The 20149-nt window shown below is 37.4% G+C and overlaps 1 protein-coding gene across 5 annotated transcripts in view; it reads left to right on the top strand.

Moving 5' to 3' along the window:
- Positions 1 to 20149, top strand: part of LOC129767894 (microtubule-associated protein futsch) — a 99924-nt gene that overhangs the window by 57941 nt on the left and 21834 nt on the right. Inside the window, exon 1 of one of the 5 annotated variants that reach the window (XM_055769153.1) lies at positions 15853 to 15985. The exons of the other annotated variants lie outside the window; for them this stretch is intronic. The gene's annotated coding sequence lies outside the window, so the exon portion shown is untranslated. Of the gene's footprint in view, positions 1 to 15852; positions 15986 to 20149 lie in introns of those variants that run through there. 5 annotated transcript variants of the gene reach the window in all.

Genomic DNA, 20149 nt, shown 5'->3' with positions numbered 1-20149 from the left:
GGAACACAAAAATTGCATTGCTTTATTCCTGTAGATGAAAATAAAATCGCAGCTAAAAGTTTTCGATTTCGGTAGATGATCCCGAAATCTTCAAAATGTTAGGTAAACATAGGAAAGATATGATGATTGTGTCTCTTAGAATATAAGTTAACATGTACATGGTGTAAAATCAGATGAATAAAAATGAGTTTCATGTCAAAAAATGTCATAAGATTTATTACATTTGATTTGAAATAACATTTAAAACACTCATTCAACATTTTTGTTATTATTTTTTATTTTTTTATTTTGGGTTGGCTTTCTGCACTGAAAAAATAAATAAACTTAATTTCAATAAAATATTAAATAAGTTTTTGTTAGAAAAATGTTCTTGCCTTAAAAGTTGCAATGTATGGAAAAGTTGTAAGGCACATATTTATCTACTATTCATCTACCATTTCATTTGAGAAAATCGACTAAGTTTTCGAAATCGTTTTTTTTTTCAGTGTAGGTATGTTTTTTCAGTTTTTTTTTCTTAAAATTCAATTATTTTCCTAAAACACTTCCATAGATCATTTTTTGTAGTACTTACTATTTTCGAGTAAAAGGTAAGATCTTCAGGCGCAGAAAGTTTCATTAAGTTCTGAGAGGGTCATGACTGGTCGATTTGGCATGAAATCCGTTTAATGTTGAACAAGTAATCTCGCATTTTCAATCTGCACATTCTTTCGTTAATTGGCCACCATTACATTTCTTAAAGTTTTTTCCAGTTCGTGTTTGTTGCTGCAACTTAGGTAGATTATTGAAATACCGTCGAGCCTTCCCAGCATACCTCTTCCAACGCTACGAATTTGAAATTACGGGCTCTCAATATGTCCAAAATTATACGGCTACTCGCAAGAAATTTAAGGGGTAGTACACTATGAACATCATAAATAGTATGTAATTTTCGCGATTTTTTTCAACGAGGAAATAAATTACTATGATTAATCTGATATCACAGTTTTATTAGGTATATATTACTTAACAAACAAAAACTAAATTGGTGTCAATTGGAGTGTCCCCTGAATAGCCGCAACCGGTTTTTTGAACCCTTGTAGTCAAAGCCTTGTGAACTGGTGAGAGTTCTACAAGTTTCTCTAGTGGACCGATTTCAACAAATGATTTTTTTCACGTGAACTTGGATATATTTCCTGTCGTACGTAGAATTTTTTCAAAATATTGTTTTTTGACGAAATGATGACATTTTTTGTAAAAAAAATGCGTTTTTGCCTCAAAATCGAGACTAAAACATCCACCAATTTTTTTTTGTTTGAGTTTTTTTCATTGAAGTTTGTATGTTTGCAAAAGGGCAGTAGATCTTTTGGGGGAACAACTAGAAATTACATGAAGACAAGAGTGGTAAGCCCGGGACTACCCCGTTAGCGGAAGACTACAAGTAGCAGAAATATCCTACCATGGAAGGCATGAAGATTTTCAGTAAGTAAATTATACGTTTGAAAAAAAGTTTAAATTAAGTTGGTGGTATAAAAGTTGGTAGAAATTTTAAAGCTTCATGTTAAACTGCAGGTTTACGTGAATGAAAAATTGAAACTTGTTGCCGGAAACAATGATTTATTTTTCAATTAATGCAGCTCAATACTTTGGTTGATATAGGGTGACAAAACAAAATTATTTTTTTTTACATTATGTTTCTATGTAAAAAAGTGCTGATGTACATCAGTTTTGTAAATCCATTGCATTAACACATATTACTTCGCAGTAACGCATTGAAACTCAAGATAACGGGTCATATATTAATAATGAGCGTTACTCTAAACATGCACAAGGAATACGATATGTTCCATATGTTAAATATAGCAAGATAAAAATAGATAAAACTTTTATACTAAGTACGAATCGAGACGACCGTACGATGAAGCTGTAGAATAAAAGACGGGTGGGTAATGTCGGGGACATAACCGGAGTGACGTAGAACTATACAAAGGGGACAGCTTTTGTTAAATATATATTTTAAATAATTTGTTTTATTTTCTTCTCCTACGTGAATACCTACCTATCTACCTGAGAATGAATTAGTTTACTGTTTACTCTTTATGAACATGTTGATGGTTCTGAAAATAACCTTTGGTGTTGTGTTTTTGTTATCACTCGATATTCCTATCTTGTTCGGTTAAACCTTCCTGTTTAGCTATTGCGTTTGCCACTCGCCACAGCTTTCACAGTTGGATTTTTTTTCCCATCCAGCTTGTGACATGTTGTTCAGTAAGTTAAATTTAATGCGACGTTTTTTTTTTCTTTATTTTTGAGACTTTCAGCCTCCTGGGCTGGTTCGTCTCAGTTTAATGCGACGTGACGGAGAAACACTTTGCCACTTACTAAAAAGTTGCCTTGATGAGCGCCGAACCAAAGCTGCTCTGTTCTTGATGCAGGTTTTCTGATTGTCGTGAGCAGCTTTGCAAGCCAACTCGAGCACTCCGACGGCCGAAACTCTATAATCGCTGTTAGGTATACTGGTGCTCCGGCACGGCACCACACGGGTTTACGGTTTGAAAGAAAATAAGATATTTTTTTGGGGTCCGCGTGTTTTATACTCTAGCGGTACACACTCACAGGATGGAGACAAATCGGCAGACTCAGCCAGAGGGGCGAGTCCAATGAGACGAACGAATGAGCGTTAAAAGGGAGCGATGGCAAAGTTTAAAGCCTTTTAAAAACAAAGAAAGAAAGAAAGAAAAATACATTCATTACGATTTGTTCGCTCGTTGGATTCACATGCAGGCTAAAAAGGGTCCTTTTCAGGATCACAAAATTATCTTCAATCTAAAGAGTTTATTGTTTTGTTATCACTCGATATCCCCATCTTGTTCGGCTAAACCTTCCTGTTTAGCGATTTGTTGCCACTCGCCACAGCTTTCACAGTTGGAAAATTTCTTCTCATCCAGCTTTGTGACATGTTGTACAGTAAATTACATTCAATGCGACGTGCCGATGCGCCACTCAGTGTCGCATTGGAGGCGATTTTAACCTGTAATTGAACATTTGCGATGACAGTGGTACAGTGTCGACTTTCAATGTGGGGTCATAATTTGGATCTCTATGTTTACAAAAATGTCCAACTAAATAAGTCGCATTACATGTCCGTCCAATTAGCTAAATGTCGAACTAATAGTAAATTACTGTACTTTCAATCTGGAAACAATTTAATAATTCGTGAAAATGGAATAATCAGGAAAGTCCCCAACTATCAATAAGCTCAGAACAACTGCCAAATTCACATACTCATCAGATCCTGGCAAACAAATTATGAAAAAATCAATTTGTGTTTTATTATTATTTTGGGTATTATTTTAGAAAGCATTGAACTGTATTTCGTAAACTCTTTTTTGAAAGGTTTAATGGCCCTGATAAGCGCCGTGTTTTATGGAATGGTTCCAATTTAGAAAACTTAGTACTCGTGGTTTTGAAAAAAACCATTTCGAACGTCTCGATGCCGCCTTGTTCTGGATTTGCCACCAAAGCAGTTTGTATAAAGAACAAACTTTTTTCTTCTGCTACCTGATGCCGTTTTGCGATTGCGTTTGCCACTCGCCACTCGCTGCAACTGCCTGTTGTCTTGATGTCCACCGAACCGAATGTGTTCTGTTCCGAATGCGGGTTTTTTTATCGTCGCGAGCAGCGAGCAGCTAACTCGATCACTTCGGCGGCCGAAACTATATAACACCGGCTAGGTGGACTGGTGCACTGGTACTAACGCGCTTGGCCTAGCTACCCTTGCGGGGAACTTCAGATCAACACGGTTCGAGCGGGATTTTGTCTTTCCCTTCACTTTTCCTCCTTTACCATGTCCAGACATGGCTGCTTGGGTTGGTTTGTTGATGTGTTGTGATGCGAACCGATGTGGTGTACGGTTTGAATGAGAATGATCGTTACGGCAGCGGAGCGGGGATTTTTAAGCTGACTGGCTGGCTCGAGAATTACGCATGTGTGAGACTGCGACCAATGTTTCGTTAATTTTTTTCTTTTTCCTTTCCAATCGCGCTTCATTCTATTTCGCTGCTGCTCTGGTTGCCCGTTTTGGTCGGTACGATTTGAGGAGCACAAAATGGACCAATCAAAAATGGGCACATAGTGCATTTTGACAATGCTGAATAATTGTGAAATATATTCAATTATTTATCTCAAGAAAAACGAAATGTTATTTGTTATGATAGATGCGTAGATATATTTCCTATCAATTGATGCAAAAACCTTTGCGATCTATTGAGAAATGCTCGAGTTATAAGCGTTCCAAATCTTGCATTTTTTCCTACTTGTTCAGTGCCTAGATTTCCATTTCATCCCCTATATATTCCGGTTAGACGTAGTCCTACGTCAAAAGTGGACAAGCGCGGATCGAGACGACTGCACAAACGGGTACGGCTCGGGACCATCGTATGGACACAAAAGAAAATGGAAAGAAATCAGATCGGAACGACCATGCGGTATAAAACTGGAAGTAAAATTATTTGCGGATCGGGATGACCGCGCAGAACAAGTACAAGCTCGGGACGACCTTATGGAGGACAGAACTTGACTTGATATTTTGTTAGTTAAACGTAATCAATTAGCTCATACATCCTGAAGGTGGTTCATATGTTTTTTTGTGAAGGCAAACACACTGAAACAAAATCCGAATTTTCGTGTTTTTTTCAAATTTTCGTCTTTTTTTCATTCAATTCATATTTTTTTAGAAGAGAGAAAATGTGTGACATGCCCAGTTGTGGCAACACGGGCATCGTCAGTTTAGTTAGTGATTATCTCACGGATGCTCAGGGATACACACCTTCTTCCTTTCCTCTTGCACATTTTAGACTCTGTGAGTGATTTGGATTCACAAGAGGTTATCGTGATTCGGAATAAGATCGTTGCTCTGTAACGTTCAGCTGTGCTGTGGTGAGGAATGATATTGTACAGTATTGGTGGCTGACGGTTTGTACGCAAATTTACTAACACCGAATAGATGTTGAGGTCATGGCCTACTCGAGGAGTGCTATCAACAACCATTAGGCAGAAAAGTCTGTCTTGTCTGTCGATTGTCCGGTTTCGAATTTTGCAATAGATCTCCCCGTTCGTGTTATTTTTATGGATGATTAGCATGGATTGCATCTAACTCCGCTTTATTTCAGCCCAGAACTATAACATCGAGCGCGACTCGCTGTGCATTTGTATCTCATATAGTGAGTACACGCTCAGCATAGTGACAAGGTTCAATGCGTGATCAACCGATGCGTTTTAGCTTAGTCCGAGCTGTTGGAAATTAAATCAAAGATCGAGGAGTTTAACATATTGATCCCAAGCCTAGTCGGTATTGCTAATCGCTTCAGTCGAGGCTATATACGCTACCTTCACATATAATACATTGGCGAGGTTCAACTTATCGCCGGACTAGTTAAACTGGCAAAACATATTGAAAATGCTACAAAAGGTGAATACTGGCTCACCTTCAATTGGAGATTTGATATACTGAAAATGAATAGCTCCATCATACAATCATACCAAATCAAATTACCTTTTTCGCCATTTTGGTGCTTCCAGTGGATCGATATCTCGAAGTGGCTTTTTTTACTGTAGCGATTTCTCTTCCAACTTCTGCCGAGTTTTCTCTCCACTCTATTCCTTTTCATCACATTCCATGAAGGCAACCCAGCAGCAAGCATCTGACTCGTTCGCGGGTTATGCGTGGTTGAGTGAGGGAGCGGCTTGAGCGAAGATGACGTACAGCTTGGGTTGTGTTGTATGTATAGAGATTATTTTGAAGCGTATTGCTAGCTGAAGAAAAGCTCTAGCCACTCGTGGCTTAACCAATTATGCACGTACAAAATGTTTGTTGCTCAGTTCAATTTGGAGAAATAGATAATTGATGAACACTATTTTTGCGTCAATCTCAAAAATACTTGATTATCTTAGTTTTTGATAAATTTTCATTGCAAAAACATGATTTAAAATTACAAATTTCTTATGACATGGAAAATTATTTTCTCGTGAGTATACGACACACACAAGCGTACATTACGAACGAGGAGCGTCTATGCAGCATTTCCTGTCACATGTGGAATGCGGTAGGTGTCGAGAATTGAAAAAGGAGCATTGATTATTGCATCAAACAAACTCTTGCATTCCACTTGGAGATGAAACTTTTTTTTTTGTTATGTATACTTTCTTCTTACCTCTAAATAACTATGGAATTGTAATTTATCTTGAAATGGATGTTTTGGGCTTCCAACCATGTAGAATATGAAAAATTTGCATTTTCTAAATATTGAAACAAACGCTTTAAATATTTGCAATTGCACACTACAAGTAATGTGAAAACGCCCGTAGCTCACTGCCTTGGCTGTGTTGGCTGAAAGCCGCTAGACGACAGAGAGGTGTGGCTGATGTTTTTCCATTTTATTTACTTTTTCATTGCGGCATTATTTTGCTAGTGTTTGTGTACGTTAGTTAGCAACCAAATGTGTTGTTTGTTTTTCTAATATTGTAATTAAGCAATTCACATGAATTACTGGGAATCTTTTCAATTTTTAACGACTGGGAAGTTGATGAAAATACAAAAACTTGCTATAAATTGGTTCGTTTCAGTCTTCTAAACGATTTCTGATATAAAGCCGTTTAAAGACTCTGTCTCAATAATTTTTCAAATTTACTTTACAAACTTTCCGATTTTGATAACAGAAACTTGAAAAAGTTACATAACTGTTGAGTTTCTTCTGTGGGATGCGGTTGATATAGATACTGAATAGCAAGCAACGTCGAAAAAGTCAGGCCTGTCGGCAGGTTGCGATGTGATACATAATAACTCCCAAACGGGTGTCGAAAATCCAGCTCTGTATTTCGCTGTGACAGCAACATGTTGTGTATTATCCGACTGGAGCGGACAGGGTTCGCATGTTTGAAGCTTATTTTTAGATATTTTAACATATTTGGATTTATAATTACTTGAACTTTTTGTTATTTGTCTGGGATGAAATCTATTTCTTCTTACATGTGATTACTTTTTCAACATGAAGTTTATGGTTTTCTGACTTTATCTTCTGCAGTTTGTTTTATACAAATGTATCGTCAATGAAATAATTGCTCTCGCCAACAACTAATTGTACTAGATGTACGATACGACAGCGCGTTCACCACAATGCAACACACTTGTCACATCGCACTCAGAGTGTGTTGCATCTGAAGCCACTGAAAATGTCTAAGTTTGATTGGAAATGTGCATTTTTTCTAACAACTGTTCCTCTTTCAATTATTTCTTAATATTGGTACGGTTGTTTTAAATACAAAATGATTGCAAAATCATACATCGAAAGTAGAGTGAGGGATAATTATTCTGAACTGTGAGAAAAAATCGAAACATTGCCGTTATACTTTCTATTTTAGAGACTCTGTCATAAGTATTGGATGAGGAGTATTCTCAATAAGTAGATTACTAGCCGTGGAATATGTTAGTATTACTGAAGTCCCATGTGAGGGACATGACGGGTGAATCATTATGTATCACACATTGACAGCTGTTTACATTGTTGTTTGCACACTTGAATTTGTGAACGAGACAAATGGTTTTTTGTCGGTAGAATGTCAGTATTGGTGGTGGATTGCTGTAAATCAGTATTCTTCTTCGTCAGTTATAAAACTGCGTGATATAAGCAAAAAAATCACTCTGTAGAACCTAGATATTACACTGCATGCCTATTTCTATGCTGTTACTAAAAAAACATCAGTATACCAATTACCTGCTTGGGTGTAAACCACGTAGATCCACCCAGGCTGAAAATAACGAATGAAAATTTCTGTGATATATCGTTTTATTCTAAGCACATATAAGCTGATTCCCGACGTTCGGGGAACGATTCAGCCTGGACGCTAACTCTTTAACTTTAGTAAATTGAATGAGTATTAGTTGTAGTTCGCATTTTGGAGGCTTCCATATCATTCCAAATAAACAATTGCACCAAATGAACATGATATGGAGCTTTCGACCATAATTGGGGGTTATGCAGATTAACTGTTGTTAAACTTTGATGATCTCTACCGGCTGTCTGTACAATTCAGCGCTACGGATCGCCATTTTGTTTTTCCTCGTGGGTCGATTTCTCGGTCCGTTTGCTACCCGTTTTGTCGCTGCGCGACGCTTCGTACCTTCGTGTTTGTGTCGAGCTGTACGAACCGCTCCGGTTTGCTTCGCCTTTTAAATCATTTCAGGGTTATAAAGAAGCGCCGTGATGGACGAATGGTAGAAAGTTGATGTTGATTTTCTGAAAACTTTTATGGTCACCGGATATTATTTTTTAATAAGACACATTTTTTGTACGGTTCTAGTAGTTGGGGATAGAAGTTTTCGTTATTTGTTTTTTTTCTTTGTTTGAACAAGAATTGAACAAACACAATCAATGCTTCGTTTAAGAATCCTCAAATTAACAAAATTATCTGTCAGCGGAATACAGCAATATTTTGCTGACCTAAGTACAATTCAGCACATGGCCACGCGAATTCGACACGAGAACCAAAGTAATGAAACATCGGCGCAACATTTTCGTTGCAGACGGACGATAAAGCAGAAAAAGCAGCAGCAAAAAATGAGCAGCGTTCGTTCGATTTTCTGCTCTGCATGCCCCTCGGAAGTAGACTGTTGGAATGTTTGATCTTGTCCTATTTTATTTTATTTTTTACATTTTGACGCGGGATGAAAACTTGTTATAATTGATAATGGTGTATTTCATCGGTATTTTGCATAAAATTGATTTCAGACTAATTGTTTCAATTTGGTAGATTTACAGTGTTGAACCTGTTTATGATATAATATGAAATGATTTTTTTTATTTTTTATTAAATTATATAAATGTAACACTATACATATTGTTTAGCGTGTTTACATTATTCCGAATGGTAGTTCGGCATTTCTCGGCTCCATTCGTCAAACCGAAGCTAGGCAGGTCAAATTTTTCGTCGTTCAACGCTGCTCATGTGCTAGTATTAGTGCAGTAACGTTAGCAATAAGACGTGTTATTTTTGTACTCCGCCAGATCGTAGCTTTTGCCTGGTAAGTTGTATTTCACTGTACATGTATTGTTTCCTTCTGCAAATATTTGATCCTGATGTAGCAACGCGTTGATATTTCTTCATTCCGCCAAAAACAATACTGACTGACAGCTACCGCTGCCAATTCAAGCGGTAGTCATTCCATGTGGTAGCAGCCCCTCCGTGAATCAATGATCTGTTGACTCGAGGCTCTCGCTTCGCTGCTGAGTTAAAGATAGAATAGAGGACGGAAAGCTACACACATTTTCGCTGTGGTTGCTTTGTCGTTGACGCGACTCAGAATCAGCGAATATCGTTGAACGATGTTTACGCTATCCGCTCGGGGTTGAATGAGTCTATTGTGTCGATGCAACAATGTATGTATTGGCCAAAAAATGACCTCATCAACCATGCAAACCAAGTTGGTTTGGGTTGTGTCGATGCAACAATGGATGTATTGGCAAAAAAATGACCTCATCAACCATGCAAACCAAGTTGGTTTGGACTGTTTATATAAATGCAATATCGAATTGCTAATCTAAGGATGGAAATAAGGATGATTTTGTATAATTATACTGAAAAAATCATCACAACATCGACTAATTAAAAAACAAACAACGTTGGGAGAGTATTGGAATATTACGAATTCGACGCAACATATAAATGTGTGCAACACTATAAAATAAATGAACACCGCTGCTTCTGTGACGCTCAGGTTTCTCCCACATTGTGGGGTGATATTACATTGGGCGTCCATTAATGAGATAGAGGCGAATGAACTGCAAAGTTTAAAGCCTCTTAAAAACAAAGAAAGAAGAATTAATGAGTAATAGCGCACGGACAAGATTCTTTTCAGTCTCAACCAAAACGAACTTGCTGATAGATTGTGATTACATCACAATTCGGAAATTGGGTTATCGCGTTATTAGTACGATTTGCATTAAAAAAAACATTTCAATATTGTTTTTTTTATTCAATGAAATATCATTATATTGTTGCATCCAAGGAACAGAGAAGTTTTATAAGAGTTTTTGTAAACTTTTTTATAAGTTAATATGAACAAGTAATGTCGATGATATCATTGGCCCCGTGTTTCTGACCATTTCTAATCGATATTCAGGACTACGGAACAGCAACATTTTTGTTTTCATACGTAGACATACATACTTACTTTCTACCAAACTTGTATTCACTGCTATATACGCGTCCTAACGGATAATCAAGTTGGTTTTATATTGAATATATTTTATAAGAATTAACCCATTTGGAAGTATAACTGCGTGAACCGCAAAGGAGTTAAGCGTGAACTCTGCAAGTTAAGCAGATTGTTACCTGAACTGAATGAAATACCTAAAATTTAAGTTTTCATTCCCTTTCCACCCGCTGACGCTCCACACTCAGGACTACGTTTGCGTGGTGTGGTGTGGTGTCATCAACACACGTAAGCACACCCCGGGTATAGCAACGCGTGGGTCACACTGTAGCAATTCGAAAGCGCGCAGTCTCACATCGAAATAAATGATGGGGAGAGTGAGTGTGGTGGAATATGTGATGTTTTTGCAGCAGCATCATTCATGTCGCTCGATGCGAAATGATTGAGGATTCCGTGGACGAATATGGGGAGATCTAAATTGTGTTCTTGATCTTGCCAGACATTGAATGTTTCACAACGCTTTTTACTTTTTTTTAACAGAAACCGCATAAATTTCAATAACGCGTAAAAAACCCGCATAAATTCCAGAATCCGCGTAAAAATGAACCGGGTAAATTCAAAAACCCGTGTAAAAATCTAACAAACAGTGAATTATTAGTTTAAAATGCAACCCATATTCTAACAATTGATTAACTGATTTATTTGCATGCTACTGCAATCATGATGTTTCTCCTTTTATTTTTCAGCTATTAATCAGTGATACAATGCAAACTTATTTCGTGAAAAGTCACATAAATTAGCACATTAAAATAAAATTAAAAATTTCGAAATCCGCATAAATTCCGAAATCCGCGTAAAAATAACCGCATATAGAAAAACTGCGTAAAATGCGACTTCAGTGTACTTCAGAAAGATAGTGATATTTGTCACAAAATCAATTAAAATGAGAGACATATTATTTCGTTGCATATTTCTACTGCCTTCCGCAACTTTTAAAGAATTTAAAGAGATGTTTCCGTTGCTTCGATGTCAGCGCTGATAATTTCTAGATCAACATGTCGAAAGGGTCTATCTTCTTTGATCGATTCTCTTCACCGTCTTTCTCTTTCGATAACCAAGGCCTTTCAGACAGATTTTGCTCCAGTTTTGCCATGTAGTTTGATAAACGAGGTTCCCTTTCACACTTCTTGTCGTCGAACACATCAGGAAATCCTGTTACTGCCGAGTTATTAATGAAAGAGAATGTAGATGAAGAGAATCGGTCAAGGAAGATAGACCCTTTTGACACGTTGATCTAGATTTGTTATGTTACAAAATCGACACCCTACCTTTTGAAATTTCCCCCAGCTTGTGGTCTAATTGTTTTGTTCGTCACTGTATAAAGTTGGGTGCTGTGATTTTACTGTTTCCGCGATCTGCGGACACGTTATTCAAAAGTGGTCTTGCTTATCTGCCCATGACGTAATCAACAACACAATTAGTGTTGGGAAATCGCATATTTGTTGTTTTCTGGTCTATAAGCATAACGTGTAAATGAAATAATCTGTCGAGTTGAAGAATATTATCGGTAAAAAGAGGGCCTGAGAGATTTTGTGGATTAAAACATATTTACACCAACTTATGTAGACAATCAATCGTTTCAATGAACATTTGTTCGCATAGTTTAACGCAATCACTAGGTTGTTTTATATGTGAGGGGCTTAGAATGGAAGGGGTGTAAGTGACTTGATCGATTTCTCTTCATCAACTTTTTTTTCGTGAATAACTCAGCGCACAAAAACGTTCCAATTTGATTTTGCTATAGAAACCGGTAATTGAGGTTCGGACCTATCGTCCCCATTGTCAAACAAGCTGGGAATGTGTTTGCAGTTAAGTTATGATCAAAAGAGAAAGTCGACGGAGAGAAATCGATCAAGTTACTTACACCCCTTGCATTCTGAGTCCCTCATGTAGTATTAGTATTTACATTTCCGGTAATAGTCAAAACATCTCCATCGGTAAATTCAGTGGTTATCGAATAAAAACAAATAGGTTTGGGAGAAACTTCATGAAATGTCTGGAAGAGATACTTTATTGCGAGTCTATAAGTTTTGACAGGGAAGGTGAAAACGAATCCAATTCAACGGTCACGTCAATGTTATTTTGATTTTATCAGTGACTTAAAGTTTCAAATGCTAAAAATTAAGGTGAAGGTGGAAGCTAGCCACTGTAGTAGTATAGGTAAACCCACGTGTATAAATGGGGTAATAGTGTTTGTGAGAGAAGAGCAAAGCACACGTAAATAGATCAATTTACTTATCAGACTGTCTGGCGCTTCATTGACACGAGTCTTTGAATACATTTGAAAAAAATAACAATTCAATACTAAAGTAAAATGTATGAACGATATGTTCCGATGAACAATTGCAAATATAAATATATATAGAAGGTGCATTTGCATGTGAAGTAAAATTCTGATTATACGCGAGCGTAACATGAGCAAATTTATAGCACATGCGAATTGGGGCTCTTTTGGTATTAACAAGTTCTTCCGCATAGTAACTCGATGTTGAGAATTCCTTAATATTTTCCTTCGTTGATCGTATTGTTTTCACATATTCACGTTGGAGAGTCTTAACCCTTCTCTTCGTTGCCCGAGGCATTTTGATTGAATGTAATACTTTTCCGTTTACTGTTTTTAAGAGCATAGGCAGCCATGCAGTGTTCCGAGCTCTGCAATACAATTTTCTTATCCAATGTTAAAGTTGCTTACATTATAGACCCATTAAACGTAAAAATAATAATTGTATTGATATCAAAACAATTTTATTCTATTGATTTTCATGACATGAAACGCTATGACTCAGAAATAACATTTTATTGAGTGGTTTTTATAGCTGGTTCGATGATGTTGTCTGGCATCAGTGTCGAAAAAATAACGGTGCTTTCATCAATACAAACAAAACCATTGCCGAAAATTGAAAAATGAGAATTTAACTTTCAGAGCACTAGCTCGAGTTTTCCGACGTTTTTCACTATACAGTGCAACAGCAGATGAAAATTTAATATCTTGTGAGTAATCGATTAGAGTTTGGTTGATATTACTTGATGGGAAGTGTGCGAAAACGATAATTTTCTTCACACTGTTGCGCAGAATTATTGATTTCTGGGCGAGGGGTGAGGGAGGAAGATGAAAGAAATGAACGCCATTGTGGCAGCCATTTGTGGCTAGCTTCCACATTCGCCTTAAGGAATTACGATATAAAAAACGGGATTGCTTCTCTAAACCGTGCACTGAAAAAAGAAGTCATCATCATAGTCATCATAGGAGCAGCGTTTCAATAGTTTCTTATATTCATCTATTAGAAAACGACAAGTAATGGGATACTATCATGAAAGGCATGTTTGGACTCTACAAAGAATTTGTTAATTTTTGAAGGATGTATAAAAGCTGTATGGAACTACGTCAGTTATGCGTTTAAACTGTGATTATTTAAAAACGTTTTTTCAAAATGTTTTCGAACACAAAATGTTTGTTTGCATGTTGTGCATACGTATTACATCAAATAAATGGAACCAAAATTGGAATGTGAGGATTTTACAGTACAATAAATATTCTTATGATGGTATGACACTCCTCCCTTCTTTATTTCAACCATTGTCTTAGAATATCAACAATATATTCACGAGTAACGAATATGATTTTATTTCAGCGTAAATGACTTTTTTTCAGCTTGAAACACACTTCCCTCATTATATTGATGACAATAACAAACGAGTTCAGTTTGTTCATATCGCATATTCACTGGTTGTCCGGGTCTGTCATTTTGATTTTCTTTCTTTTTTTTTGTTTTCGATGCAACTTAGCCCGAAAATCTATGCATTTGAGCTTAGCGATGACGACTTTTTTCAACACTGATTTCAACCAACCATATTTGAACCAAACATGATAAATGAAAATTTATAATGTAGAATGGAGAATGCGTAGAAACCAAAAAAACGATTTTGTTAATTTTGTCAAACATGGGCGGTTATGTTTCTGTTCGTCTTTTGAATAGCGTGACTGCAGATCACAAAAAAGTAACAACAACATAGCATTTACCATATAGAATTGACATGCGAGCTGGGGAAAATACTCAACTTTAGCAATGTATTTATTATCTTTGCCATCACTGTATTATTAATGCGTGATAATCGGCGGAAGTTTAATCAAGTACTGATTAAAATATTAGCTCTGTTTTGGAACATATTGCCATTGCAGAAAAAGATGGAGTAATAAAATATTGTGTTTTCTTTGCTGTTACATTTTTCCACATGATCTTTTGACACGCTCATTAACCAAACGCAGGAACCAAATTCAGTATTTTGAATACTTTCTCAGTAGACAATGTACCAATTGGCAAGAATAGTGCATTACAACTAACATTGCATATTTTGCATATTTTTTACAATTTTTGTTAACAATCGGTCAATAGACTATATCAATTGGGATCCAAAAAACCATTCCAATCGATCGGTACAGAAGAAACAGCAGAAGATTCTCTTATATGTATTTTGTAGGCGTAGAGAGCGCTGCGAAGGTGAGTTTGTGTGTGAGTACGATGTTGCAGCTGTATAGCTGGCTCACATTCCATAGATGACATAACCTCCATTCCGTCTATCAGCCACCCAATTGTCGGCCCAGCTTCTTTTGTCCATTTCATGATATTACATTTGTTACCTATGTTTTCTCTGCTGAATTGTAAGGACTATGAAAATGAGGTACATTTTTCCTTCTCCGATTTACCATTCGTTTGTAGAATTTCCGTTTTACTAAACTTCACAAATCTGGTTATAGATTATTTTGAACTTAAGCGTTTAAGGACGCATGTTTAGTTCAAACGTGTTGATGAATCGAGAAGATCAACTTCTAAAATGGGGGATTCCACCAACGCCGTCAACCGCACGAGTGTTGTCAGTGTAGAATATCTCATATCTGCTCTTCAGATAATTGCCTCAATTTCAATGTCGAATTTTCATTTCACCTTATCATGTGAAAAAAAAGTTCAATGCTGGTTGGAACAAAATACAATAATTAGTTATTTTTCAATGCACAAAATATCGTTTTGAAATGTACTCCAAAGAATAATACAAATATGATCAAATGAAAACATAACAGGTTCCGTAATGCGCAAAAGTTCATTTTCATTTTCTCTCTATTTCTCGATAAGCGAACGCTCGCAGAGTCCCCCTTGACGATTTGAAGTTTCTGCTTGCTTTCGATCTTCTACCATCGTTTCAGTATCCGTGTTGTACATGTGTTTCTGTTTTATTATTTCATGTACGAGAGATTATTTAGATTACTTCATATTTCATTATATTCACTAGCGGCGCCATCTGAACAAATGATGCTTGACTTATTGTCTGTCAACATGTTCAGTGTACTGAGTTAGTGTAATATTCAAGTTTTACTCATATTCAACACTATTCATGTTAGGAATAGTTAAGCTTGAAAAAACGTTTAACTGGATGTTTCGCTAAAAAATATTACATTAGTTGTTCGAATGTTTGATCCTTAATAACTAATTTAAACAAAATGAATCATACATCAAACTTCGGGAGCCGATCGGTACAACTTCGGCTCAGATTGCGGGAACACGAAGAACACGAGACAAACGTGTGCTCTGGCGGTTGCTGCCTCACAGTGCGACCAATTTGCTTTAGTGTTAGTGCAGTGCTTCTAAACAGAAGACGCGTTTTGTCGCCCGGGCAGTGCCTCGTGTTGAAAGTTTTGCTTAACCCCGTTGAAATAATTCTATCACCACCGCCATCTAACTCCCGGTAAGTTGGCTCTTTGCTTTAGCGTGTAGTAGACTATTGTTCACTGGCACACATGATGAAACGAGGGGTATTCGTTGGACGGATCAACAGCTGAATGATTTACTTCGCATGTTGCGCGACTCGTCTTTTCTCGGTAAAACCAGCAACATTAGCGATGTTGGAATGTTTTTGTGAGGCTACTAGCAATTGAGTGAAATACAAATTTCACAATTTATTTATAATTTGGTTTGATTTTTTCGTTCGATTTGTTTTGTGTTTGGATTCTTCAAGCGGATATATGCTTTGATTTTTTTCGATAACATAATGTTACGAAAATACTCATTGAGAGATTACCTTTATAGTATTTTTTTCATCGTATTTCTATTGTGAAGATAATTCTTCGATATTGGGGACGTTCTACGAATAAGAGAGAAACGATTGTACATTTCTTGGACAATATTATTTTCGCTATCCAATGATCTCAGAACGGCTGTTTGTTATTTTTGAGTTTTTCGGGGTTAAAAAGCAAATAATTAAAAGCGACTCATATTTATCGTAAAATTAATCCTTTTCGTCCTCATGCAGTGATAAGAAAAAAAAGGTCACATTTCTACTTCATGTTTAAAGAACAAACAAAAAATCTTCGATTCAGACGTTGTAAAATTGTACAGTTCAAGTTTTTCTTAAAAAGAAAATTGAAATCAGTTCAGTAATGCTAACAGATAACAAAAATCAATCCCCTAGTATTTGATATGGCGCTCCTCGGGGCGTCCAGCACTTCCTACAAGCACCGAGGCGAGATTTCTGGTCACTGTAGACGGAAGTGCCTCCCAGATCTCCGTAATCTTCATTTCGTGTTCCGCTTTGTTCCCTGGACTTTTATTCTTCAGATGGTTCTTGACTTAACACCAAAGATACTCAAGTCCGATGATTTCGGAGATGTTTTGAGTTGATTGGGACATTATAGAGCAGGTATTCCCGCATGATGAATTACGAGGGAGAGTCAATTTCTGCACGATACACTGAAGGTTACGTTTCAGGATGCTCAATGAAGCCATCTTGTCCATCGCCGAATCGATAAACTCCATGGTTCCAGTTCCAGAAGCTGCCATCATCTGACTGTCGCCGCCATGTTTTACTGTGGGAACTGAATGGTGAATCTGATGCACCAAACCTGGTTTCCTTCACACTATCTGTCCCTCGTCCGACTCAAAGAGATTGGTTTTCATCTCATCCGTATAAAGGACCTTGTTCCAGAACTCCTTAGGTCAGTTTATACATGCCTTAGCAAACTGTAGTGGTTTTTTTCATAATCACCTTTGAGATGAAAGACTTTTCACGGCCAACAAGACCTCTCAGATTGTTCCTGTATGCTGCTCTCCGGACAGTGTCTGTGTTGTGTCATTTGTGTTCAGTCAGGCTCACGATTTAATTTAAGGCCATCGAGTGCGTCGATTTTCATCGGGGATGCTGAAATTGTTCGATACTTTTTTACATCAATGAACACTTGAATAGATATTTGATTCAAGTATAATGATAAATCCTTTTACCCTAGTCATTTCAAAGATTACATTACATTCAAAACGAAAGAACTTGGGTTCCTCGTGATTTGAGGCTGATGTTAAGCGCAGTTTTTTTCGTCTGTCAATAACTGCTCCCGCGAAAACAACGAATGGGTTTCTTTAAAAATGGGAACTGCCCAATACTGCTTCTACGTCGGCGGCTCGGTCAAATATTCACGCAGATTTTGGTGTGTTGGAGGGACTGTTATTTGGCAAAAGCTGTTGAAACCGAACGAAATCATCACTAGGGAATGGTATCGAATTTAGTTGATGCGATTGAGTTGTCAAGCACCTCAAACTCGTCATCGCCTATTCCAAAGTATAAACAAGCCGGTACCGTCGGGTAGGTTCTTCCGGTTATGTCCACGTAGTCGGGGAAGCAAATAATCTGACTGGACTTATTGAAAATTGTATCCCACATGTTGCAACACACTCTTCATATAATTCCTTCCTGTGGTTCGTTGAATCAGCTTGTCGAAGTTCAATGTGAGTCTTAAAACATTTTGGAAGATCGCCTGTGATGATGCTGTAGAGACGAATGAACTCTCAGAGTTTAAAGTATCTTTAATTCAAAACCTGAACCTGATCCTGTGATGCACACACTGCACGCGCATAGGCCGTCAAAGACGTGGTCTTCCTTGATTCTTCAGAGCTGTCGTCGGTCGAGAGTATCATATGCGACAGTCGACGAAAGTGTTCAACACCGTCTTGATTTCCTGCTTACGTGGTACCTGAACAACGTCATCGTAGTGCTCGCGATAGCGCGTTGGTTGCGTGTGCTGCATCACTCTCGCTCAATATCGATCAGCACTCACCGTCAAACCATTTGTTTCCTTAACTTCGTTGTCGATGCCCGGTCTCTGCTGTGCTGCTAATTCTGCTTTGTGAGTACCCTAGAATTCATCTAGGGGAGTAACATGTAGATTATCGACTTCCGGCAACGCAGCTCCAAGAATCTCTACACGTACACCCAAAATAAATATTTGACATATTTTTTGAAATCCTCAAACATCACATTAAACGAGCTTAAAAGCTTCATTTAATTTGCTGTTCACCCATATTGGTATTGCATCTACTCAAGCGAGAGGACCAATATATAAGACCAATTTAAGAGCGCAAAATAAGAGACACTTTGCAAACAAGCATACATCAAAGGTAAAAAAAAGTTGTTTATACGCTCTCCTTTTTACTCTCAGTAAAAAAGCTCTTTTCTTAATATAAGATCCAATTTCATTTTACAATGTGGTGTAATATTCTCGTACAGTTGTATAACAGTACCATTGGTTATTTGGGTAGCATGAATTAATGTATTGTATTGTATATATTAAGCAATTGGCGTTTGACAGTTTAGAACACAGTTTGGCCACAGTTGGCCCTGACATTGAGAATAGTCGCTGAGCCAACCTCCATGATGCACAACCGCTTATATAGACTACAGCCTCCGTGGGGAGGGCCGGTCCATCCTTCCCTTTCAGCATACGATCAAGATCCCATCGGTGTTGGTACCCCGTAATTAGTATGGTTTTCGCACTCTAGTTGGAGCCACGTTGAGGTGGGGATAGTGGACCACGAATGGGGTCTATTTTATGCCTGCAGTTACACGAAGTACCGATAGCACGCTTTGTTCAGTCGTTTACCAACCATATCTACAGTTTACCGTTTGATATCTACAGTGATTTACAGGTGTAGCGATAAAGGAGACTGCTGGAAACAGATACTATCAACAGCCATTAGATAGTAATGTCGACAATTCTTAGGCCTTCTCGTTGTCACGCAGGTGCGAGTTGATCTCTCCAATCACCCAACTTTTGTTCTTGGCCGATTCCTGATAATGAAATAATGAATTGTCTACCATCTTATCATCCGTTTCTGTATCTCTTTCATCGTGACTTCAATCTCCCTTTGAGTGATGGTTGATTGATTTACGAACGATCGTACCGATTGAACCAGCACTTCTTCTGTCGCAGATTTGTCGACTCGGAATATATATAAGTCCATGTCCTATGCATGGGTCTATATCAGCTTTACGTCTCGAACTTCGCTATCAACAGATGAACACTATAACAGTGGAATAATACTAGCTTAACTTTAATTGAGGATTTTATACAGGGGGTTTCAAACGGACTACCCTATTCCGGAGGGGATTTTGACATTCTCAAACCAGCAGTATATTTGCGCACCACCCTGTAGAATGAAATCCGTTTGAATAGCTCCGCCATACACTTAGAAAAATCCTCGGTCGAAAACTACCAAATACATTTGGTAATGCAAAATTAGTAGAATGTACAAATTTTTTGTACATATTGTCAACAAACCCGCATCCCTACCAGGGATTAGTATATTTTACTCGATAACATTAGTAAACTTGGATATTGTCATATCTGAAAACTGGTGAGAAAAGCGCGTATTAACCATTTTCATTGTTCCCATAAGGCAATACGGAGCTATAATAAGGATATAATTCTGATACGTGCATTTTCGGCGAGAAAATGTAGCCGATATTGGGTTTCCGAATCATGGTTCTGCTTGGCATATGTGTTTATTAGTACGGTCGAAAATGACTATAGATTGGTAGTATTTACCAAAAAATTCGTTATATTTACTAATTATTTCTCTCAGTGTA

The sequence above is a fragment of the Toxorhynchites rutilus genome, chromosome 2 (assembly GCF_029784135.1).
Source record: "Toxorhynchites rutilus septentrionalis strain SRP chromosome 2, ASM2978413v1, whole genome shotgun sequence".
NCBI classification, from domain to species: domain Eukaryota; kingdom Metazoa; phylum Arthropoda; class Insecta; order Diptera; family Culicidae; genus Toxorhynchites; species Toxorhynchites rutilus.
This window is presented reverse-complemented; position numbering and strand designations above follow the sequence as displayed.